Source organism: Panulirus ornatus, chromosome 66 (assembly GCF_036320965.1).
Source record: "Panulirus ornatus isolate Po-2019 chromosome 66, ASM3632096v1, whole genome shotgun sequence".
Classification (NCBI taxonomy): domain Eukaryota; kingdom Metazoa; phylum Arthropoda; class Malacostraca; order Decapoda; family Palinuridae; genus Panulirus; species Panulirus ornatus.
In genome coordinates, this window is record NC_092289.1 from 22,574,402 (window position 1) to 22,601,793 (window position 27,392).

The 27,392-nt window shown below is 41.6% G+C and overlaps 1 protein-coding gene across 1 annotated transcript in view; it reads right to left on the reverse strand.

Annotated features, from left to right (window-relative positions):
• Positions 1-27,392, reverse strand: part of LOC139746890 (oxytocin receptor-like) — a 143,042-nt gene that overhangs the window by 48,889 nt on the left and 66,761 nt on the right. The window lies entirely within an intron of this gene.

Genomic DNA, 27,392 nt, shown 5'->3' on the forward strand with positions numbered 1-27,392 from the left:
CAGAAGCAGCTGGCAGGTGTGACGTCACTGGCACCTGCAGCTCAGGTAAACAAACCAGACCAGGTAGTCGTCTGGGCAGACGGGGCAGGGGCCTTCCTTTAGTTCACAGCTCTTCATGGAAGGAGTTAGTCAGGATTGTGGTCTGTGTAGAGCAGGGGCGAGGCACGTCTTCCTTCCTGTGTGATCGTGTGTGTGTGTCGTCTCCAGTATGTGTGTGTGTGTGTGTGTGTGTGTGTGTGTGTGTGTGTGTGTGATGACAGTGTGATGCGCCCCACACACACACACACACTAGCACGTGTTGCTTCGTCTGTCTCCAGTTCGTGAAGTGAGGAAGGAAACACACCATCATCTGTACTCGGTGCCAGCGCTTCAGGTAACACCCCAACGTTCCTCAACTTCTGTAGTTTGGCTTTTTGTTCAGTGGTTTAGGAGAGCCCTGAGTGTTGTTCAGTGGTTTAGGGGAGCCCTGAGTGTTGTTCAGTGGTTTAGGGGAGCCCTGAGTGTTGTTCAGTGGTTTAAGGGGTCCCTGAGTGTTGTCAGTATTTTAGGGGGTCCCTGAGTGTTGTCAGTGGTAAGGGTTGCCCTGTCAGGATATAATGATAATAATAATGATAATGATAATAATAATGATAATAATAATAATAATAATAATAATAATAATAATAATAATAATGATAATAATAATAATAATAATAATAATGATAATAATAATAATAATAATTACAATGATAACAACTTGGACGTTTACAAAGACTCATTCCTGTGGATTTCGAACATTCAGTATTGTCCCCCCTTCCATCACATGACTGGCACTATACAGGCGTTCCACCTGTGCTCAGGCACCTCACCTATGCTATACACACACTGAAAATTCTGACGACTCAATAAACAAAACTGTAATCCCCTTTCTTGAGAAATTCAACATCATCCACTTCAGCCGCTTTGCCGCACTCCACCTTCCCCAAGGCTTTCACGGGTTCTCCTCTTTTCATCAAACCATTCGCAGTGAGTCTCATACAACACATTCAGTTGTCTCTCCTGGGCGGACACGGGAGCTGAGTTGTAGAGGAATAGAAAGAGCAGGAGCGAGAGAAAAGGATGGGAGGGAGACGATAGCATAGGATTGGGTGGTCAAGTGGGAGCTGACGGGAGCAGAGGTGATTGCAAGCGTAGGAGTACCACACACCAGATGATGGTTCTGAAACACCTTGTTAGCTCAGGTGGCCGCTTGTCTCGTTCCACTGTCCCCATGACCAATCCACCGTCCCCATGACCCCTCTATCGTCTCTAGGACCCCAGTGACCTATCACATCTTCACAAAAACAAAACATATACGTAAGAGTTGTTTTTGATACTACTTGTTTATTGAGGTTATGTTGTGAACCGTCTCCAGTCCCCAGGACCCGCCTGACTACTACCCCACCAACTAACACCAGCTTGCAGGGCAATCGACATTACACCGTGTGACATCCTCTCACACGTACTAAAGCAGGAGTTTCCAGTCTTTCTTTATCAACATTTAGACCAGCGTAAAGTGACCTCTGGCAACCTCCCGACACCCCACCCACTCTTCGACATGTTGTATCAATTATTTAGCGTTGCTTGACATTTCTTCCTCATTTTAACCTTCATATACCTGAAAGATACCCTCGTGACTATTCCTCAATAGTAGGTTATTAAGATGCGATGATAAAACTACAATATTTATAAGTTATCGAGAAATCAGGGACAAAGAGGAGCTTCTGGTTGAGAAAGGAAATAATGGCAACTTTCAGTAAAGCCGTGATTTATGGCCTTTTTTTGTACATACTTAGATGATTACGCAGGAAATACTTGCCAGACTAATGACAAGTAACAAGCTTTAATTAAAGAAAATCTAAAGAAAGAGAAATGCACTTGTAATTCACGGGTAATTGTGCTTCTAACACACAAAACAACGGTTAAATCTTCGTCAGTGGACGAAAAGTAGGAACGATCTCGTTGAAGACCATTTCGTTCCAAAGTGAAGGAGTCCACCATTTCCCTCCTACTGATTGCAGCGCAGCCTTAAAGCTGCGAAAGCCCCTCGAGAGGTGTCTTGGGGGTTATGTATAGATAACCCCCGGAGCAAAACAGCCATGGGGTTCTACCCAGGCTTCGACCTCCACATACCCACTCTGCTGAGGACTTTCACGTCTTCTGCGTTCATCGAGTCACACTCGAGATCAGTGGGTCTCGAGGACGACCGTGAGAGATGGATGGGGACGTTAAATGGTAGAAATATTCCGACAGGAGAACGAATGTTACTGGCACTACGGTGTGTGGATGAGCTTTAAGACCCATGAAGCGACTATGGTACCAAAAATATGCTACTAAATTTCTGGTTTGATTGTGTGTGTGTGTGTGTGTGTGTGTGTGTGTGTGTGTGTGTGTGTGTGTGTGTGTGAATTTTATCAAGAAGCGGGAATCTGAATTCATTCTAAACAGGAGGCACATATATTTGGCTTCATCATCTCGTACATCAGGTTATCTCTTGATAACACACTGAACCATTTCTCTCTCAATACTGGGGATCTGATGGGATGTTATGGATCTCTGGGCTCAACTGAACTCAGAAAAAAAATCTTTTATTTCACATCAAACTTGCTTCAAGATATTCATTTTCATGCATTTACCGAAGTGTATTTATCTAGATATACCACACACATTTCTCTTTAATGACAATTCACATGTCAGAATGCGTATGAAAAACCCTTATGATAAAGCAAAAGATTAAACCTCATTTGAAATCAGGGAATTTATAATGATATAGAGTATATATCATATAATATTACATTAGATTATATTTCATTATATGTTTTCCATTCGTACTATCACTGTTTCTTTCCCGGGTTCACCTTCTTAAAGACGTGATCCACCAGCGTCACACTACGACGATAGGATATCAAAACACAATTTCTTTTTCCTTTTTTTTTTTTTTTCAAATTACACAGGAAAGAAAATTTTGATTATGATGTGAACACCAGGGGAGTGGATGATCAACAGCTACGGCTGGGGGAGTGGATGATCCACAGCCAAGACTGGGGGAGTGGATGATCCACAGCTAAGGCTGGGGGAGTGGATGATCCACAGCCAAGACTGGGGGAGTGGATGATCCACAGCTAAGGTTGGGGGGGGGGGAGTGGATGATTCACAGCTAAAACTGGAGCAGTGGATATTAATTCCACGTCTCGTATACTCATCATTACAAACCGGAAATACAGGAAAGCGTTTCAGAGGAAGACTGCTATGTAATCAGGGGTTATATTATGGTTTCCTGGTCTTCGTAATCCTCAAACACGCGAGAAATGACGAGAGAAAATCGCTAGCTGGTATAAGCCATTTTATAAACGATGCAAAAAAAAAAAAAAAATGAATGTGTCGTATTTCTTAGTCTCTACAACGAACTGTTCCCCCCTCACAGCTTCACCTACAGATTAGCCAAACATTCTCCTTGTAACGCCCAAGGAAAAACTCTACACTCTACATCCCAGCTCTCAAACACGACGGAAATATGGAATGGAAATTGTGGAAAAAAAAAGTAATTTGTATGGACCCATTTCGATGATCATATTATAAGCTATTTTTCCTATCTTTTTTATCTGCTATAGTACATAATTTCTGGTTTCCATACTGGATGCATATGTATTCTGTCATGTAGAGGGTCAGTCTGAACTTCTGTGAGTTTTGTGTAAACGAAACTTGAAGATAAATATCTTTTTTTCCATAATGAAGTCTCGTTACGGTTTATCAAATAGGATGAACAGTTGTTTGACGATACTGATAAAGATATGGATGGATTGATTGAGATAAAGATATGGATGGATTAATTAAGATAAAGATATGGATGGATTGATTGAGATAAAGATATGGATGGATTGATTGAGATAAAGATATGGATGGATTGATTAAGATAAAGATATGGATGGATTGATTAAGATAAAGATATGGATGGATTAATTAAGATAAAGATATGGATGGATTGATTAAGATAAAGATATGGATGGATTGATTGAGATAAAGATATGGATGGATTGATTGAGATAAAGATATGGATGGATTGATTAAGATAAAGATATGGATGGATTGATTAAGATAAAGATATGGATGGATTAATTAAGATAAAGATATGGATGGATTGATTAAGATAAAGATATGGATGGATTGATTAAGATAAAGATATGGATGGATTAATTAAGATAAAGATATGGATGGACTGATTAAGATAAAGATATGGATGGATTAATTAAGATAAAGATATGGATGGATTAATTAAGATAAAGATATGGATGGATTAAGTAAGATAAATCCGGAATGTTAATGTGCTGACAATTTTCCATTCCAATGATGAACTGATGGTTCAGATATGACGTTGGCCAAATCCCTTGAACACGAGGGTACGGCCTTTGAACACGAGGGTACGACCCTTGAACACGAGGGTACGACCCTTGAACACAACGATACGACTCTTGAACACGAGGGTACGACCCTTGAACACGAGGGTACGACCCTTGAACAAGAGGGTACGACCCTTGAACACGAGGGTAGGACCCTTGAACACGACGGTATGATCCTGGAACACGACGGCATGAAGACATGACCTTTGACCTGACATCTCTATAATCATGGAATCACTAGGATTCTACAATCAGAGACTTTCACTCTAAATTGCGCCAAAAAAAAAAAAAAACGAAATCATTCGCCATTTAATTTTTTTTTTTGTCAATAATCTCAATCCTTCTTGATAACGAATGGGAGTACGGTAGCGAAGAAATCCGTCAGTGGTATAATGAGTATACTGTGTGGTATAAGGCTGTGGTATTCCTCAAAACCTATATGCTAATTACAACCCAGAGATCGGCGTCATTACGATGCTAATGAGGGTAACTCTATTGACACACTGATCTTAATTACAAATATCATTTTATGTGCATTTCCACACGTGTGGCTTTGATATCAACTTGCTACCATCTCTGTGTACGATTTATTCCTTTTGGTCTGTGTACAGAATGAGTTCTTAAGACGAATGAAAAAAATCTTTGGAAATGAAATATAAACAGTTCGGGGGTTGGAGGAAAAAAATAGAATTGCGTTTTCTTAGGCAAATAATCATCAAGAAAAAACAATTGGTTTAAAGAGGAAATCATTACAAAGGGAAAAAAATGGGGAAAATATGGGAAAATATATATATCTGACCCTCCAGAAGTGAAGGAATCCAGGAAAGGTCACATCCATACAGAACCTAACATTGGTAATCCAATTCTCATCTTCTCGTTCTTCAATATAACTTTTCTGTGACGTACTTCAGGTTTGTTAAACATAGGAATATGGAAGAAAGATGGCTACCCACGTATCTCCTACAAGTCACACAAGACGAGTCTGAAAAAGGCGAGAGATTTGGGCTGGGGATTCCTTTTCCTCCCCTTTTGTATTATCACTTCCCAAAAGAAGGGAATGGAGGAAAGGGTAATGTGAGGGGTTTATCTCATTGGCTCAGGCGCCTACTTCAAACGCTACCTCCTCAGGAAGTATATATATATATATATATATATATATATATATATTAGGATAATTGATTATTAGAATAAGACGACGCTCCGTTTTCATTAAAAATGATTTTTAAAAATTGATAACAATATCATATTGAAGGATAAGAATTCTCCCACTGTGGCAAGACTATGATCATATTTACTGAGGAATATTTTCACTATAATTACCTCACTAATAATTGAAATTATGGGATAAATTGACAGAGGAAATATTCATATATTTTTCAGGTTTTAGAACAAAATGACCAAGATCCTCATTTGTGTGTGTGTTCTGAGTATATTGGACATGTGGTGGATTCTTATAGTTTTTTAAAACCTTCGGCCATAGATTGTTTATAACGATAATAATGATAATGATAATAATAACAATAACAATAACAACAACAACAACAACAATAATAATAATAATAATAATAATAATAATAATAATAATAATAATAGCAATAATAATGATAATGATGATGATAATAATAATAATAATAATAATAATAATAATAATAATAATAATAATGATAATAATAGTAATAGTAATAGTAATAATAATAATAATAATAATAATAATAATAATAATAATAATAATAATAATAATAATTAATAATAATAATAATAATAATAATAACAACAATGACATGTTGCCATATGCAGGGCTGTTTTTTTTTTTAACACACCAGGCGAGAAATATATTTCCTCTGCAATGATTCGAAAATATTCATCGTTTTTGTAAAGTTATATACAAAGTATTGAGATGATTTTAAAAAAAAATGTAAGTCCGGAAACTTTGTGCAATTACTGCACGATATTTTTTTGTCAATGTAGTCTGGATTAACGTTTCTATATATATCTAAACTTACGGCACTCAGACTGTCAAAAACCCGGGTCCCACCATGACAAAATCAAAACTCCACACGTTTAGATCCATCTCGATATAATTTTGACCATTAGTGGGAAACGTAAGTCGATGAGAACTGCATGAACTGAATGAATCGAAAATGAGTCAATTAGCCAACTGCTGCATTTTGATGGGTGGACATCCACCGTGAATGATTGTAGCAACGTGTGGGATAACACTACAGGGAACTGTAGATTATTTAGGGCAGAGCCAGGTTGCACACAAAGCTACAATGGAGAACACGGTGATATTTCTGGATAGCTTTAAAGCGATGTTGTGGCTCATATCCTGACTTTAGGCCAGGGTACATCTATAGCGGACTTGTGAATGACATTATGGCAAAGTTAGATGAAGAAGAAGACAAGGAAACAAAAAAAAAAAGAAAAAGAAAAAGAAAACGCCATCTGTCAAAGACCTCATTGAGATGTCAGTTTATTTTGAGGATCTCGTAATCATTTACCAAAATCTGCGTCTTCCCAAGACTCTCTTTGCGTCCCATCTACATACTCTTTGCGTCCCACCTACATGCCCTTTGCGTCCCACCTACATGCACTTTGAGTCCCTCCTACATGCTCTTTGCGTCCCACCTACATGCCCTTTGCGTCCCACTTACATGCCCTTTGCGTCCCACCTACATGCCCTTTGCGTCCCACTGGTAGTTGGTGTCCCGTAGGCAGAAAAACATTGGTCTTTGATCACCACGACCATGAAGGGATGTCTGATGTTGGAAAATCTTTTATTCCCATGTAAGGATTGGCGCTGGACGTAATGTGGAGATGATGATATATTATCATAACTGTGAGATATACGGACCATGGGACATTATACTAGAACATATCTTTCGAAAATCATACATTTCACCTTTGGTTTTTAAGAGTTTTATTAAGAACTCCAGTGCAAAACTTTAGCATTACTTTGTGAAGGTCAAAATACCCCTGGTAAAAAGAAATCATAGATTATCCCTCAAAACTTTCTGGCCTTTAATCTATAACTCTGGATTATTTACCTAAATGCTGTATAACCTACCCTGGCGTGTCTGCCAATTCCCTGCAGAATTTAAACAATTCTTTTTGCCTTAGACATATGCTTCTCACCGGAATCAGAATTGAGCGAATTATATTTCTACCAGACGTAACTAGCTCGAGGATTTTCTCCATCAGAATAACATCTTCTTCTCCTCCCTCATACACCACGGGGGATGGCATCGTCTTGCCACACTCGTACCCGATGATAGGTTCCTCTGGGCAAGTGTGAGATAACATCACTTTCCTGCATCAGATTTTATGTTTCTCTTCTCACTGGGGTCGTGGGAACTTAGCAAAGCCTCAAGAAGAAGAAGAAGAAGAAGAAGAAGAAGAAGAAGAAGAAGAAGAAGAAGAAGAAGAAGAAGACGAAGGGGAAGAAGAGGGAGAAGAAGAGAAAGAGGAAGAAGAAGAGAAAGAAGAAGAAGGGGAAGAAGAAGAAGGGGAAGAAGAGAAGGAAGAAGAGGAGGAAGAAGAGGAAGGAGAAGAGGAAGAAGATGAGGAAGAAGGAGAAGGTTTCTAATTTCCAGACACTGATGAGTGGAACTCTTTTTCTCTCTATGTATCTCTCAATTTACTTACATGTATTTATCTTATCTCTCACAGTCCTCTCGTCTCTCTCTACGTCCATTTTCATTGTTCGTTTTTTCTTTAAATCTCTTTACATACATTTGTGTCTAAATCTCAGCATTTCTGAACCTTAAGTCTCGCTCATAAAATCTTTATCACTGCAACTGTGTTTGTCACTGCACATGCTCTTCACTGTTCACTTCACCGTACACCCCCTTCACCCTTTATCACTTGGAATGTTGGCTACCACCTTCCACTTTCCTGTCAGTGCACTTTCATCCTCATTATGTATATTATTCACTCCATGTTGTTACTAATGTGGTGCCCCGTATTTGTTCTGCCTATCTGTTCCCATTAACTCTGAACAAATCCGAAAAAATCCATCAGTTTGACTGAAGAACATTCTCAAATGTTCTCCTCATGAAACTGAGGTGATAGAACATCGTAACTCATCATGTTCTCAGGAGATAAGAGAACATCCTATATAAGAGCATCTGAACACAGAAGAGAACAGCGTTTTCAATACCTCTATCTCATACATGAATAGAATCATACATCAAGAGAAGCAATTCTACCCACCAATGTCCAGAGACACCGACAAATTCTTATGAAAATTTCGTAACAAAATATTCTTACGTTTGAGTGATGCATGATGATGCGAGCGATCCAACAACAGGAACACATCAGGAAAACCTTACCATTTCTCATTACTTTCGAAGACAAAGTGAAAATAAGTTACTCTGGGTAGAGAGTCGCCGCTTCACATGAGAACTCATGTTTGAGTAATCTAAAAATGTGTATTAGATGTATATGAATGAATATAATCAACTCGATGTATTCCTCAGTACCTCTTTGAACCAAGAGTTTAAAGTTAAGAGAATTTTCTGTGTCAGCTCCTCCCTTCCCACAACAGTTTAATTGCCCAACACCGCGTCCTCCTCTGTCACAGTGCATCATTAATTCAACGTATATTGCAGTGTTATTACTTATCATTATTATCATAACTCTAGACAATCCCTCGTTTTAAGAGTGCTTATGTAAATACAATTATGACCATTTGCTTCACGAAGCCAAAGCTTAGCTTGCAGACTAATAACCATGGTCTAGATATTTGACGGCATCTACATCGCTAATGACATCATTAATGCAGCTAATTGCATCTATAATTTGTCCTGCATGCATGCTGCATTATAAACTAGCAGGTCGAGACGCAATTATGACACTTCGTCTTCCTTATACAACAGACCTGCTTCGTTCTGTTTGGCAGAACGCTAGACGCTATGAACTGGGAATTGACCAGTTACATACATACGAGTTCTGCCTGACCCCCAAGCGGAACGACAGGGTTTTTGAGGAAGAAGAAAGAACAACACGTCGTAAAATAACGAGCGTTGATTGTGATCTTTTTTTGCTCTTGTTTTCGTACTTCACAAAGTCGGTCGCTAGGAGAGTTGTGCGTCGTCAAGCGTTCGTCGTCAACAGAGGCGTTCGATGGAGGCGACCCGGTGAGTTACCCCTCCCTTCCTCCTCCCGAGCACCCCACTCCCCTCCGACCCCTCCGTCACTCCCCGCAAACCCCCCCTAAACTCCACCCCCCCCTCCCCTTGCACATAGGTCACTGTAGCCCCCAAAGAACTAACATTTTTGCGATGCAGATTATCCACAGTCCGACGCCGCCAGGCACAGCTCCCCGGGCTAGAGGGACACAAACGCCGCCACTGAATGTCCTTGTTCCCGTCATGCTGGCGGTGGCCATGAGTGGGGTTGAGGGCAACTGTCTCCCCACTCTGGGGATTTAGCCCACTCCTATGTACGAAATCATGCATTAGAACATGGGCTGTGGGTTGCAGAACGTACAAGAAAACGGTTAAACGGCCGATTTTCAAAGTGGTCGACGGTTCTGGTGTGGGAGAGTGACATACGTCATCTAATCCCTCCCTCGCAGCGTGTGATTGGCTGTCGCGCCCCGTGTTTACCGGGACGTCAGCCAATCACATCCCTCATCAACCTGCAGGGGTGTGTTCGCATGGTATATGTATAATCTCTCTTCACTATGTGTTCCTTTCGCTGCATTTTCTTTATACCCCGGTATGGTCTGCCCCATACATGTCCTGGAGGTCAGGTCAATGAGGAAATGATTGTGAGGTCGTCGCGCGTGACGTCAAAAGCGATGGAAAATGTAAGACGGGGAGAGAAATGGAAAAAAATTAGAATGAAAAACGGGGTTGAATTTCCCAAACGATATGTTGATGGTTGTTGGTTGTGGGTGGTGGTAGGGATTGTGGTGGTGGGTGTGATGATGGGGATTGTAGTGGTGGTGATTACAGTGGTGGTGGTGGTTGTAGTAGTGGAGATGATTCCAGCAGTGGTTGGAGTGGCAATGGCGTCATTAGTGGCGGTTGTTCGGTGGTTGTGGTGGTTATATGATCAGGGAACACACACACACACACACACACACATGCAGGGTTGTTAGTGAACAAAGGGTTGTATCAACCATATAATACAAGGGTCGGGAGGCAGATACTCTCCATATGGTTCATTGTCTCGCCTTCTTCTGAAGCTTATGTATAAGCTTATATATAAGCTTATATCTAAGCTGTTACAGACGCAACATTCATGTAAGCACGACCTCGAGGCTAAAGCTTAGTAGTCATGATACAGATCTACGGACTAGCAAGCCATATTGCTACGAGGAGCAATGTATATGTGCCGGAGAGAACAAAGCGATATATGGAACAGAGAACAAGGCGATGTATGGAACAGAGAACAAGGCGATATATGGAGCAGAGAACAAGGCGATATATGGAACAGAGAACAAGGCGATGTATGAAGGAGAGAACTAAACGATTAAATAAATGCAGTACAAAACTACAAACGAAATTGCAAATTTGGTTTTATCTGGGAAAAGTTCCAGTATGTGTCTAACGTTGTATAAAACATATACACATATATTCTACAATGATTGGTAATGTAAAGTCTCAAGCCAATTTACGAAGGTTTCAAAACTACTGAAATATCACATACCCCGTTTGAGTGATTGAAGACAAATATTCAAAAATGTAAAATGGTTAGAAATATAGAAGTCGTATCCTGATCTAAGCAAATGGCGAGGACAATCTACCCAATAACCAATACGAACCAAATATCAATAAACGAAGAGAAATTTGCATATTTAGACTACTGTCAATTCTACATGCATTACCTGTCACACGACCACCACGTAAAAAATGAAATATCAACTCTCGCTAGTGATATGGAAAATAAAAATCTTCGGGGTATGACGTATTTCTGAGGAATGAAAATAATAAATAATTGCTATTCTTAAGACGTACACAGCTAACGTGCTATTGAATTGATATGCTAGCGTATCCAGTTTTCTTAAAGACTTATATTCAATAAAGATAGTTTCTTGAAAATCAGAAACGTGTGCTTGTAGGGAGATACATGGAATGTAAACGTGTGCTTGTATACATGGAATGTATACAGCATAACGAACACGGACGACGGCCTCAGATCTGTAAACTAATTTATGTGTCAAAAGATTTTTTTTTTCTATCAATAAATCAATTGTATTTATCAACCTTTCTTCTTGTACAGTGTCATCAGGTCTTTGAAAAGTTATATTTTGTAAGTCAGACAATTCTGTATAATTCAACCCATGCAGCAGGTATTTCCAATTTTCTACTTTTATCAATTTATGTCTTGCAAAAAAATATTTTTTTTTTTGTATACCAGTAAATATCAATAATTTACCGTATTCTGAGGGTATTATCAAACAATTTCACCTGTTTCTCCGTATGAGGAAAATCCTACAGGCGAATGAAAAAGACATCAGTAACTTCGAAAATAATTGGATTAATTCGAGTTATGGAGAGAAAGATATGGTAATAATACGAGTATGTATAGCACCCGGATCTTATCTATACCAGAAATAAAAGACTGAATTAATATCTACAAAATCTGTATCAGTAAGTTTGAGAAAATGTAATCTATTCTGTACGTAACAGCCATTTCTTCCCAAATGATTTCATTCATCTAGAAGAAAACAACAATTTTTCAAGGGAATTCTACTTTCTAAGCAGATGTACGTGTTGTATTGACCTCACCCGCCGAACGATGAGAGTTTGTGACCGTCTGGGATCGCTGGGAAAAAAAATGGGATGGCGATTTTTTGTTTCTGTTTAGAAAAAAAAAGGATAGAATTATAGCAGTCATCTCCATGGAACAGGGAAGGGGGAGGAATGGGTTGTTGGGTATTCATCCTTCAACTATAGTTTTCTTTGGCAGATGAACAGATAATTTACGATCTAATATAGTGCTGCTTGTTGTATTGTTCACGTAAGAGGTTTATTTTCTTACGTTTGATTCTTCAGGGGACATAATAAAGGCTCACGAGTCAATATTCTTCATTTGTTGAGGATATTCTAAAGTGCTTCGGGTTGTAGAGGAACGAATGAAATGATGGGAGGAGGATGAGAATCAATTAATTCCCCTCTCTATATCACTATCCCTTTAATACATCTTTTTATGATTATTCAATATATGAAAAATGATTTATGTAGATGTAAATTTTCCTCTTGTGTCCTGATTTATAGGAAAGTGAATGACCTTTTTCTTTAAAAGGCTCCGGTTATGGGCAGACCATGAATGGATCATGAAAAAATAATGATCATGAAATATGTTAAGGTCGAAATGGCGAAGCTTAATCTTGGAGCGTTTATATGATTAAGAGATTATTCCTTTTAAGCATCAGGGAGTCGATCACGTACAACGTCACGTACAACATCACGTACAACATCACGTACAACATTACGTACAATATCACGTACAACATCACGTACAGTTATACTGAAGAGAAAGATATGAGGGCCAGACGCCAGGTGTGCGCGTCAAATCCAACGCTTCGCATCAGCGAATTACCGTCCACCATCATCCACGCGACCGACGCGGTATCGGTCGCTGATATATTGAGGCAACGCAAGCGACAACACACACCCAAGTGTGATGGAGGAAACGATCAAGCTACATCCATCTCTCCCTCCCTCTCTCTCTCTCCCTCACTACAAGATGGAAGGCTTTTGTAGTCGTGGCTGTGAACGTGGCAGTACACAGCCGGATGCAATCGCTTGCTTCGATGGGGTGTTGACTAGCGTGATTGTAGCATCCGCTACACGCTGCCTCACATGTCCCCCCAGACACTGAGGTAATGCCTCACTTTCCTTTAACTCGACACCGACCACTTACTTCTGAGTGAGTATAGATTCCTGCTTAGTGGTCAATGGTCAAGATGTCTGGTTTTTTTTTGTTTTTTTTTCGACGAAATCTGTGAGCGACCGAGGAGGAAATGGAATGATTTACCTTCGTGGCGAAAGATGAGAAACAAATTGGTGTTGGATATTTGTGTCAGTTATTTGAGAAGGTAAAGCAGACGACCAGGAGATTATACTGGGCTAATAATGTATTATGTTACTCATTATCAACATCAACACGATATTTATGTCTTTCAATCTTTTTCACTCTCACTTCTCCCCTTCTCAACTCTCTCTCAAGAACTCACTCTCCTCACGTATCTTTCTATCTATCTATCTATCTATCTATCAGTGGATGAATGTCTGTATATATCATGGGTAACAACACCATTCAGATAAACGATCTTCAGTCGCGTTGAACCATCACAATGGTAATCAGTGAGCCAAAAGCAACAGTGAGACTAATTCCTTCATCTTAAAAAAAAAAAAAAACCTGGACGTAACAGATCCCCTTGTTAACTGTGTAGGGGTGCAAGTGTTCGACACCCACCTTGCATTTAAGTTTCCCGTATGTATACAGATCTGAGAGGAGTGCATACACTCGCCTCTCCGGACATTCGAACGCACATACCTCAGTGAGGTCCTGTGTACGCGTGGTCTGAGGCTGGTTTTAAGGGTTACGGAAGCCTTAAAAAGGTCCGTTTGGTCAGAGATCTCCGTGTTATCTATGGAGAGAAATCTCCCAACCTGAGATACAGACAAGCCTCCGAGATCTCTCTGTGCGCCGCTGTGACATTCTATACACACTCAGGATTTCGGGTTGAATATATATAATCGGTTGCTGTTTGAAATCCATTTCATTCCTCTGTATTTGTTTGTACACACGCAAACTTCCGAGACGAATGATTTTGGCAATATTTTCATAAGTGACCACACTGTTACCTTAAAGAAGACAAAAATGAAGATCAGGAAAAAAGTAAAAACAGAAGATTCTGAGGTGGATATGAGAGGCGGGAGGTTCAGGTGATGGTGTAAGTCCACATACAGAAGAACTTGTTTTTCAACTGGTTTAATCTCTTAATGTGTCGATGGGAACGGAGAAAATATGGTGAGAATGATGTGAAGATTGAGAAAGACAGGTGAATGAGCCTTGGTGATAGGGAGGCGGTAAAGTGTAGGGTGATCAAGAAACCTGTTGTGGTATGTGTGTGTTCCATCATGTGTTTACATCAATATCCAGATCTCCTAGGGACGATGGGGGTCACATTATTGACCTGAATATCATTTCAAGAGTTACGATTATGAGATAAGGTCAAAGCATACCGAAGAGAGAGAGAGAGAAACATGTGCAGAATGAGGTCATTAGAAAGCCTCATGTCATGGCCATGTACTCCACATGATGTGTGAGTGACTGGTGGGCGAAGATGATGCTGTGGCCAAAGCCAACAAGGATGAGGTCACTATAAAGAGGTGGACTGTGTCACTGACTGTATCGTTCAGATCTGAAGTGATGTTCAGGGAATAGATCTTAAGAAACGTAATATTGTTTGTGTGTAAGACTCAGTTTACTGGGGGGTTTTCCGAGACTCTACTTCGCTACAGCCACGTAACTTCAACTGAACTTATAAATGAAGTGTCGTGAGACTAGACTTCACCACAACCGCGTTACTTTACTACACTAAACTTCGCTACGAGAACGTAAACTTCAACAGAGGGAGATCGTCTGGCTGGCTGCAGTGGGGAAAGACGAGACTCTCCTCACGTCGAGAAAAAGTAAAGAATTGTCGAAAAAAATAACTTTAGATCTTGTTGTCTTGTGGTGCTTCACAACGCGAGTCAAGCGTCGGTGTTTTCGGCGAGATCGTAATGTCGTCCAGCGGCAGAGAAGGATTACAGACGGACGATAACTTTTCATGGTAGTTACATGAGGAGAGGCGAATGCCGCCCCCGTAAGGGCAACACCACGCTGACCTTAGCGAAGGTAGAGGTCATGTGGGTCACGACCTCGGCAATTATAGCGTTCAGTTTGCATTCACTTCGGCCTGGGGTTCTCGGCTATGTTTAGCAATGTGACAATGGATGAAAGAATGAGAGGGACACAGACGAAGTCTTGGTGCGATCTTTGACTGGTACCGGACAGCAGATATACATCATGAACATCTGAATATCGAGAATATTGATAATGAATATTTGATTATACCCATGAAAGGTATATTCTGATTTCCCGTCATTCTGCGCGTCCTATGAACACTCGCCAAATTTGATTTTGGATAAGTCACACCCTCAGAAATAACACACACACACACACACACACACACACACACACACACACACACATGCATATAATATATACATATCAGTAAATACATATGTCTGCCAAGTCATCATTCTTCTGGCTCATTTTCGAAGAAGTTTCATAGATTTATATTTAACGAAATATGAAAAAGATGCGAAAAGGAAAACAAAACCATTACATTCCAAAAAAAACAAAACAAAAAATACAGGAAAAATCCAAATAAATACAATGAACCACAGATGGTTGGGTCGTTACGAGGCTGTTTGGGATACTGGAGGAGATCCCCAAAACATAAGAGACTTAGTTTGGTCAGAGTTGAATGACAAACGCGTGACTTAAAAAGTCATTTGTTCCTGTGTAACAAAAGCTGCTCAGAGAAGGTCAGTTGTGGTCATGAAGCGAGATACTCGTCCGTCAGCTGTGTTGTCCAATGTATCAGCTGAGGTGTGTGTGTGTGTGTGTGTGTGTGTGTGATCGGTAAATCATTCCATGTGTTGAAAAGTCCCCTTGAGGAAATATGGAGTCTGCCTCATCCGATGTCACACGTTCGCCTACGCGTTCATCCATTACGATGGTTGAAATTCGAAAGACCTAACCATAATTGCTCATATCGAGACTAACAAAGTCTTTGATAATTTTGAATATCCATTTTGAACATCTACATGATAAAACCTCTTAATCCCCATCCACTCCTCTTAATCCTCGTCCACCCCATCATTCCTCTTCTTCATTCTTAAGCTAGATAATCCTAGGTCGTGTAAGACGGTGTTCCTAGAACTTGTTTCTCAGTCGAGGAGGTTATCATCATCTTGGTAGCTCGCTCATGTATTCCTTCCATCTGTCTGTGTCGACCCGAACACAGTGAGTTAAGACCCGGGAAACCCACCAATACACACCGAGGCCTCGTCTATTGCATCTGATATCGTGTATCAGTTATAGAATGAAATGTTTCTATACTGGTTATATCACTGCTTCTATATTCCTTATCTATCATTTTCCTATCGCTTATACTAGTCTGTCTGTATCCCTTATATACTTGTCTTTATATTTCTTATTCTCTTGTTTCTATAATTATAATGCCATTTATTGCCAGTTTTTTTCGATAATATTCAAATCATAATTCCTGTGTTGATTCTGTAGATATTACGATATAAGACACAGTTAAATGCATGTGTTCTATGCACTATACATTCTTTTTTAGCCCCCACAAATCTATACAATAATCACCGAGAATGTGAGGAAGAAGATTTGAAAACTTCCTATGATAATTACTTGCGCTGATCTTACTAGCAACAGGTCCAACAATGATGCATGAGTGAGAACACAATGTCTGGAGATGGTGGCTCAGGGTGTTGGAGACGGTTGTGTGTGTGTGTGTGTGTGTGTGTGTGTATTGTAGGAAGGTGGAAGTACACACTCAGCCCGTGTCAAACGCACACCAGCATCCCGTTTTTTGTTATCCTCTGCAAAGCAAAAAGAGACCTTCATTCCTCGGAAAGTTACTATTGGCTGAATCTGAAATCATCCACAGCCACATTATCCTCCAAGACGAAAAGTGATCGTGGAGAAAAAGACACACCCACACCCACACCCACGGATATCTTAGTGGGTCGGCAGTCCCCGTGCTGGAGCTGGACCTGATAGAGACACCTCTACTGACGGAGGTGTGGCTGGCTGTGTGGCGGACCTGGTGTGGATGCAGATGAGACCTTGACTCTCAGCGTCGGACGAACGAACGAGGCAAAAACGTTGCCACGTTCGATGGTTCCCACTCTCCCTCTGGCTGGGTCGTGACCACTGTATCAACTGCTGCCTGTGTGTGTGTGTGTGTGTGTGTGTGTGTGTGTGTGTGTTCGTATCTTTGTGCAAACCTGTATGCAATGTATCGAGTGTTTTTATGTATGTGGTTTACGGGCATGTGTTTATATCTGCATGTGTGTGTGTGTTTGTTTGAGTGTGTGTGTGTGGGGGGGGGGGGGTATATATTTCATTTATCTTTTTCATCATACTTTGTCGCTGTCTCCATCATAACAGGTTGAGGTGAACATCGACGTAGCTCTACAATATCGGATTTGGTTTTAAATTTTCAAAACGTCACATGAAATTCTGTTGACGTATTGACCAACGCTAAAGAGGAGAAGGGACGGATGGGTTGGCTGTGGGACATCAGAAGCGCTCCTTCTTGCCATATCTTCCCTCTATCCTTCCATCCCCTTGCCCTAATCCTCCATCTATCCTTTCTCCTTCGTAAACACATTTATTTCCTTCATCTTTCCTATCAATTCTTTCTGTCATAGTTTCAGTGATCCAAGCCTTTCCTTCACAGATATTCCTTTTCAGTGTGTCTCTCTCGTCCTCCCTTTGTGATATCTTCATTTGCTTTCACTATCTAGACATCTTAATCTATATATCAGTCTTGGGAAATCCATATCTGCCGCATGCACCCTCACCCCGTTGTTGATAGATCAATGCATAACTCCCGTTCGCAAAGGCAACATCAACTGTGTTGTGTGCGTCTGTGACCCTCCGTGGCCTCTGCAAGCTGGTGTCTTTACTTTTGTAGCCTTCTTCTGCTTCACTGTCTTATCCTCATCTGTTATAGATAAGGGAATTCAGTGACGAATGCTGTTCTCGTCCGAGACCATCAGTTCTTTTGTTATCTGTCCCTCCCATGTATAACCAGTAGATAACCTCATCATAGACTATCACGTCTTCTGACGTACGTCTTTCTTAATGGCTGTATAATTAACCAAACGCTCATCACCGTCTCAAATATCTCGGTTAAAGATTCCGTCATCTTCTCAAAAGAAAATTCATATAAGAAACTTTCTACGGCTTAACGACCCTGGCAGTCGTTAGGTCACAAGCAGAAACAACCAACGAACCTTCATCTAGCGGCCAGACCCGTCACAGCGGTTCCCTGCATCTTTCCTCAACCAGACCACAAGCAGTTTGGTCTGTGGGACGAGCAAGGGAGTGGGGGGGGGGGGGGGGGGGGGCCACCCCCAAAAAAACAAAAAACCGCGTCTTTACATGATAATGGTGGCGTACTGGCCATCTCATCTATCATAACTCCTAATACATGGCGATGCACTTTGACATATGTATACCTCAAGGACACACATGATCCTTGTGGTCTGTGTGTGTGACATCACAGAGACCCTGCTTGCAGCCAGTCAGGAGAGGAAGCAGTGGAGATCCATTCTCCTCAAGTCGTAACCAAAATGATTTACATCTTGGGCAGGACAGGTCCTGTGGTGTATCAACTCTGTGCCTGCAGCCTTCCAGGGATGGGTGGTGTGCAGAAGGCGAGCGAGGGTGTGTTGTTCTATACACGCCTGAAGAGCGTAGTGGGCAATGGGTGTAGGGCTTAACACTGTGTTGAGAGGGTTCTGGTGGTTTGTTGTTGTCTGCTGAAGCAATATGGTGTGTAATGGTCGACTCGTTGTTACATTTATTGAGGGAGGAGGAGGAGAGGGGAGTTGGTCTGTGAGCACAGAAGAATAAAGTGTAAAGTTGGAGGTAATTCTTTTGTTTGTACTTTGGGGATTGTTGGTGGTGAGTTATGACGTGGTTTAAAGGTCTGATGTTGGTCCGAAAAAATTTATGTGACGATCACACTGAAGTGAGATGATGTTGGGAGAATTTCCACATCACTGTGCAGGAGATGAGTGTTATGTGGTTGCGAGGCAGACTCTGTTTGTTTTCAGTCTTGTTTTGTGTGGGTTGCATCATGTTTCCTAATGACGTGGCAGACGACCGCATACGTTCATCATACATACATACATACAAGCTTGCATACATGCTGTATACATGCATGCCAATCTCTACTTGGCTAACAAGAATAGTTAGGTCCAACTTAATCAGTAATTTTGTTAGGTATAACATCTGTATTTTTTAAAGTCAACAGAATATTTCTCTCTCTCTCTCTCTCTCTCTCTCTCTCTCTCTCTCTCTCTCTCTCTCTCTCTCTCTCTCTCTCTCTCTCAGGGAACCCTGTAGACCAGACAAATAATCAATTACACACTAGTGTTTTTCAATATGTTCTCCCTCGTTGCTCACAGTGATCTACATGAAATACAAACAATTGTAAATTATCATATACAATATTCAACTTTACTTTCTTGATGGAGAAGAGATAATGTGATCATATATATATATATATATATATATATATATATATATATATATATATATATATATATATATATATATATATATACATATATATATATATATATATAATTCATACGTACATTTACATACGTACATTTCGCTTCTTCTGATGTGATGCGTACAGTTGCAAAATATGCTTTGTGATATATGCATGTGTGTGTGTGTGTGTGTGTGTGTGTGTGTGTGTGTGTGTGTGTGTATCGTCCTATTAGCTGTGAACTGTACATCTTTCTGTTGCAATATTGGGTTTGCACATCTGTTTGTCGCACTGTTGGGTGGATGCATCAGTCTGCTGTACTGTTGTATTCATTCATCTGTTTGTTGTACTGTTGTATTCATTCATCTGTTTGTTGTACTGTTGCCGGTGTGTTGCACTGCAAGCATGTTCGTCTGTCATAATGCCGATTGTTCGAGCATCTGTCTGTCGTTTACTGATTATATACATCTGTTTATGTCAGGGGAATGATATGCTGTTATGACGTGACAATTCCCATGTATTCCTTGGGGGATTCCACCTCAGGTTCTCTTCTCCCAAATGTTTCTATACGTTAACCAGAACGGGGTTAGAGCATTTCCTTTTTTATACTGGAAATTAAGTTCTTTATCCTTCTCTTCATTTCCAGATAGCCTCGCGTCTCTATGGTCTGTACGGAGGTAGCGAAGAGTCAAAAGATATTTAGTTCTACAAACTCTACATTTAGCGCTCAGGAGATGTAGAAAAAAAAAAGGGGGGGGGGGGCCCTGGCGGTTCCTTGTTCATTAGCGGCAAGATATATTGCCAGAAAGTACGGGGTGAATCCTAAGTTATGCATAGATCGGGTTACCAGAAATACATTCAAATGACCAGTTTACTTGTAGGAGGTGTGTTGTGTTCATCTCAACTCAAGAGAGGAGAAATATATTTGTATCGTCGCTTGACGGATCCGATCGTACGACAGGCCGATGGCTGAGAATGTTTGACGCCCAACTGACTGATGTTTTTGCAAAAGAGCGAGTCTTTTTTTTTTTCTTAACTCCTTATTACGCATTCATGAAGGCCAGAGATAACCCTCAAAAGGTTCTAATGGTCTTCAAAGAATAAGAGAAGAATCTTCAGAAAAATATGAGGAGTAATTGCAGTCGTGTAGCTGGTGAGTGCTCATTACTGTCTGGCAGCGGGGTCACCAGGTGCCGCCACAGTAGCCTCGCTTACGCCACCTTCAAGTCATGGAAATATCCGGCATGGACAGAGTCGTGTTGAGGAACACCCAGACCCAGACAACTCCTGGAACTGATCTGAGCCCGTCTGGCTGTGTGTGTGTGTGTGTGTGTGTGTGTGTGTGTATGTGACGGAGGCAAGAGCGATGTCCTCCTGAGCGAGGTTTCTCGTTTTCGCCGATAAGATCGAGCGGTTTGTTTACATAATTTTGTTCACATACCCCAGAGTTCGATTTCGGACGGGATTCGAACTACATTTGAGTTCTCGAAGTCGAGGCGAGTATGTAGTTCAGTGTGCCAGCCCAGGGAAGCGTCAGAGCCCCAGGGGAAATACTCAGATTACCATAAATATGTAAATAAGAGGAGGATGAGCCTTAGCCGATAATAAATCGCGGTAAAGTGAGCGAAGCGTTGTAAGTATTGGGGGAGCACGGGACATGGGGGCGGTGGTGGATGGGAACCAGCTCTAGTATCTTAATGTTATGGTTTTGAGGTCTTCTAATGGGTCAGCTCCACGCTGCTCCTGACCTCACACACACACACACACACACACACACCTCTCACGGGTCAGCCCCTCTGACTGCTGCTGACCTGCCGTGTCGCGCTGATGGGGCCCTTTGCTGCCTCTAACCCATGGATTTCTTTAGGTCGTGTCTCGAGCGGTGTCTGAGGTGTCATGGGTTAGTCTCATGGTGCCCCTAACCCTCCCCCATTCATGGGTGAGTCCTATGGTGTCCACAACACTAAGAAACGTCTCATGAGTCTGTCTTTTCTGTTTACCTTGAAGGCTGGAGTGAGCAAGTCTGACCCTACTGGTAATAGGTCAATGTTGTAGTGACATTCCCGTGTGCGTGTGAGAAGATTCAAGACCGACTGGCTTCAGCAGCTGGAAAATAACGTAGACAAGTAAAGAGTTCAAAAAGTTTAGCTGTGGAGAGAAACAGGCGCGAGCTATAAGTGTATGAGAAGAATATGATGGGCAAGTGTGAGAAGTGGGAAAGGAGAGCTGAAACGAAATCAATGCTTAGGGAAGGTTGTAGTGGTTATGGGAAAGGCTCAGTGTTAAAGGTTTAAGGTAAATATTTAGGGAAAAGAGTGTTGAACAAGTATATAGGGTAAGCGCGGCAGGTAAGGGTGTAAAGTAAGCGTGCAGGGCAAGTGTACAGAACAAGAGCATCGGGTAAACGTAAAGAGTAAGTGTGCAAAAGGAGTGAGCAGGTTGAATGTGCAGGGTGAGTGCATAAGTGTGTATGTTATGTGTGTGTGTGTGTGTGTGTGTGTGTGTGTGTGTGTGTGTGTGTTGCGAGAATGTAGTATGGCAACAGACAAGGCTGTGGAGTAGACCCAACAGACACAACCATGTCTGTGGTCCTGGTCTTGTCTGTCTGGTTAATAACGACCTCCTTAAAGGCTTCATTACCTTGGTACTGTAGCTCATCTGCCTTGTTGGCTCATCTGAAGTGCCTTGTTACTAAACCTCAACAACCTCGTTCACTAGAGCCCACCATCTTCGTTACTAAGTTCACCGCGTTGGTGTCTGGCAGATGTGGCAACAGTAGCCAGTGCTGTGAAGAACAAGGAGACGTGGCACACTGCCTGGTAAAGGGCTGCAACACTGGAGTAGACATGGCAATAGCGCCAGGTAAAGGCTGACGGGAAAACTGTACGAGACGTGGCAGATAACGCCTAGTATAGAGTACCAGCAACACTGGGGTAGACGTGGCAGAAGTGCCTAGTACGGTCAACGCTGCAGGAGGCGCGGCAGAAGCGCCCAGTACAGGCTGGGTATAGGCAAGCGGGTGAACTGGGGGCGGGAGGCGCCTCATAAGTATTCCTCTGGACGTAACACTGGTAGCCATTTTGGCGGCAATAAAGGCCGTGTTTGGGCCGCGCGAGCCTCCCACTTTACGAGGGACGTTCATAGCCAGAGACATTTATTACTTCTTCAACGCTTCTGTGTCGGGCCGGCACCTCCCGCCCGCCAGCCGGCCAGCCAGTCAGGTACATAGGTAATCAGATGGCCAGCCAGCTAACCACCCAGTTAGTCCAGCAAACAACCTAGCCAGCCAGTTAGTCAGCCAACCACAACGCCAAAGAACTAGCGAACTAGCCAGCTTGCCAGACGACAAGCTACCCAACCAACTAGCTAGTCAGCCATTCACCTCACCCAACAAATAGCTAACTAGCTAGCCAGTCTTCTGGCCCATTATCAAATTGGTTTCCCTGTTAACAATCGTTCGATCATACCTTTCTAACGTTGGTACTGAAGTCATGTTTTGAGAGTGTACCCCCTTCCCCACCCCCGTGCTGGAATATTGTTACATTACACATAATAACCACATGTCATGACCCATACAATGTGATTATCACAACACATGTAATGACCCATACATTGTGATTATCACAACACATGTAATGACCCATACATTGTGATTATCACAACACATGTAATGACCCATACGTTGTGATCATCACAACACATGTAATGACCCATACATTGTGATTATCACAACACAAGTAATGACCCATACGTTGTGATTATCACAACACATGTAATGACCCATACGTTGTGATCATCACAACACATGTAGGCATGAGTTCGCATCAGAAATCAATCACACAGTGGAGGAAAACAGTGTGGAGAACGAATGAAAAAGTGGAAGAAAAATATAGGAATAGGGACGTGAATTGATCTTAAGTAAAGAATGAAAGGGAAATCTCGGGACCAATGTAGACCAACTTGTTATTCAGGCCTGTATGCAAATCAGTCTCACTAGGAAACTAAGAACGTGGGAAAAATTGTTTGAAATACGGATTATCTAATGATGAAGATGAGGGGCAGTGCCTTCGTCAACATTTGCCAACACATTCACTGCACTCTAACTCTTTTCCTATCTATCTCCCTATCTACCTACCTGTATACATATGGATATCTATATACATACATATATTCATCTATGAATATTTACGTAGATGGATCAATCAATCCCCATAATCTCTCTCCGTCATCCTGCTACAGTTACCCTCGACCTATCTACGGGAACGTCTTTCCTTAACCTATCTATCATTCACCACAGCAGAGGTTGATAACAAGCTCGTCTGATGGTTGGGACGGGCCATTAGGCAACACAATCGGCCCATCCATTACCATGTGAGCCTTAACGGGTGCATAACAAGCAGGGATTCGCCCCGTTCTGGCTTCCCATTGGCCGAAGGGGGGAGGAGGGGTACGACCAAGTCCACATCACACTCTGGGATGTAGAGGGCGAAGGAGCCGTGAAGGAGAGAGAGAGAGAGAGAGAGAGAGAGAGAGAGAGAGAGAGAGAGAGAGAGAGAGAGAGAGAGAGAGAGAGAGAGAGAGATTTCTCTGACCACACACACACACACACACACACACACACTGTGCCTGCATACATACAACAGCTCCAGTCAGTGGTTACGAAGAGACTGTCGGCTTCTCTCACTGCAGTTAACGAACTGTACAAGATTTTCTTCGACTGTTTGAACCAATCTGCTACACCCGTCGTCTCAATATACTTCCACGATTCCAGACATGTAGAAGTGAAGCAAACTGAACAATTGATCGAGATCAATAATCTTTGGTTCTCACTATGTAGGAAAGCATTAAACGTTATCACTATTACTGTACCACTGTATTTGATTCCACTGTATTGCATCTTTTTCTTTTTTTTTTTCAATTGGTTCGTTTGCTCGGGCCGTTGTGAATGAACCAGTGAATGGAAACTATATGAAGATGCGAGGGTGACGAGGGAACGATACGGGAAATGTTATAATGTTTTGGTAAATGCCTTTTCCTCATCGTATACTCTGGTTCTAACGCAGTATACCAACGAGTATATTCACTCACCTCGTAATATATTTGACACTAATGTCACTTCCGGTCTATATAATGGAGATGAGAGCTCTCTGGCGTATATAATATTGTGATATAAGCTGTGATGTAAGCTTCATATATTCCTATATCTTGACTTTTTAATCTATGTCTTGAAAAAATAATTAACTTAGACAAGAACGATATGAACAGCGCGTTTGAGACACTATATCATCACTTCTCCCTCTTTTTTTTTCATATATCAATGATCTCAATTTCCGCTTCGTAATCGAAAAACATGTATATCCTAACTTTACCAATTGATATTCTTGACTTTACGTCACTATCTATCTAAATTACACATAATGATATCTCTTTAATCATTCCACATATCGAATGAGTCGTGTCATTGACTGAATGATGTAAAGGCGAGATCGGGGCAGCGCCAGTACATAATCACACACATGTTTCTTAACAACGCAATTCAACTTTTCCGACGTCAAACAGGACATCCGAACGGGACTGACTCTATATATAATTCTAATATAAAAAAAATAAGTTTGATAGAATTATAGAAATAATATAGACTTCCTTAACTTTAGAATATTGTCGAAGCATCTCATTCGCAAACATTTGAGATGATATCTCAAAATCATGACAGAAGTGTTCATTCTGTTTTTCTTCGACGATGTGGACGGGTTGGTTACTGGCTAAATGTAGAGCAAAGCTGAATAATGATATTTCATCTGTGGTTTCTTCTTGACAGTGCTTGTTCATAGCTTCTTAGGGCTGACATGACAGCACGACGGTACGACCCTTGAGCACGACGGTACGACCCTTGAGCACGACAGTACGACCCTTGAGCACGACGGTGCGACCCTTGAGCACGACGGTACGATCCTTGAGCACGACGGTACGACCCTTGAGCACGACGGTACGACCCTTGAGCACGGCGGTACGACCCTTGAGCACGAGAACATAATCTGTGGTGTGTGTGTGATAACCTGGCCTTTGACCTTTGACGTAATACTTTCGCTTGTAAAGGTGGAGTAATCCCAAAGCCCTGCCACAGATCCGAACCCAGTACCTCTGGAATGCCAAGAGACGTGATCTAACCACTCAGCCAACAAAGTCATTGCCTAAAAGAAGAAAGAGAAAAGAAAAAAAACAAAACATTAATATCCGTTACTTTGTGTCTGTGTTAGGAAACCGACTTTTCCTTTTTGCCATCTTGTTCAATAAGAAATCATTGATACGAGGAGCATATATGGTACGAACGGCCTTCACTTAGAATCAGTAACAACCTCATTTGGTGATTAAGCGGAGATATTCGCAAGTCGTTGCATAGAATGTCACTCGCAAGCTGACATGGTAAACCAGAATGAGAAGGATGGGCATACAAGCAACGAGATCAATAGATGGTTAAGTTATACACCGGATGCGTGGTTGTTCAGATCAATAGATGGTTAAGTTGTACACCAGATGCGTGGTTGTTCAGATCAATAGATGGTTAAGTTGTACACCAGATGCGTGGTTGTTCAGATCAATAGATGGTTAAGTTGTACACCAGATGCGTGGTTGTTCAGGGGTTAATGGCTGTGCAGCCCCAGGCTGGAGGATGGTCGGTTCGACTCCCACAGTCTTGAGAATGTACAAGCCCCGGCGCCGTGTGTGGACGCCACTCATCCCATTTTCTGCAGATGCATTGGATGAGTCCTGTGCACTCATGTGCATCTTTACTCATAATCCCATCTATCTTTAAACTTTACTTTCGTGTTGATGATAACTACGCGGGACCAGATCTGTCTGCTGTGGCGTTGCATCAATATTTTCCGCTTCATTTCTAGTGACTTTTTTTTTATCGATTATGTCCTTTGACCTCATGACCTCATCAGTGTACTAGTTTTGTGTAAGTTTCAAATGCATCAGTCCCTACTGACCGGTCAGCGGGACCCCAGCCTTCTCCCACACCAAGACGCAGAACACGAATTTCCATGCTAACTCGAACGCAACACTTGGCATGGGGACTTATTAACGCGAGTGTGGAGACTCACGCAATAAGGTCGAAGACCCCATCACTCGACTGAGTAGTGGACATCCATAGGATGCTTACGCAGATGCTGAGGCAAGTCTGTGAGGAAGGTGGTTGAAAATATGAACAGAAACAAGCGGGGGGGAAAAAATTTGCTTTCTTATGTAAATTTGTCTCATTAATGATATATATATATATATATATATATATATATATATATATATATATATATATATATATATATATATATATATATATATATTTAAGCGTTTTTTGTGATGGCAATGTCAGTGAACTCTTACTTTACACTCTGATGTCAGACCAGGGACTTGGTCTCAGGTCTAATTGGCACCAAAGAGGAGAGCCACTGGGGTGTAGTTGGTCACATCATGTTGCATACAAATGGCCACATATTGCACGCGACCAGGGCCCTGCAGAGCTGTTGAGTTCCGCGTTGCCCGGGTGATTTGCGTAGCTGGAATTCATGAGGGTCTGTCTATGGGAAGAGGAACCAAGATGGAGTCCTTGTGGATGCCAGAAACGTGAGAAAGAATGTTGCCAG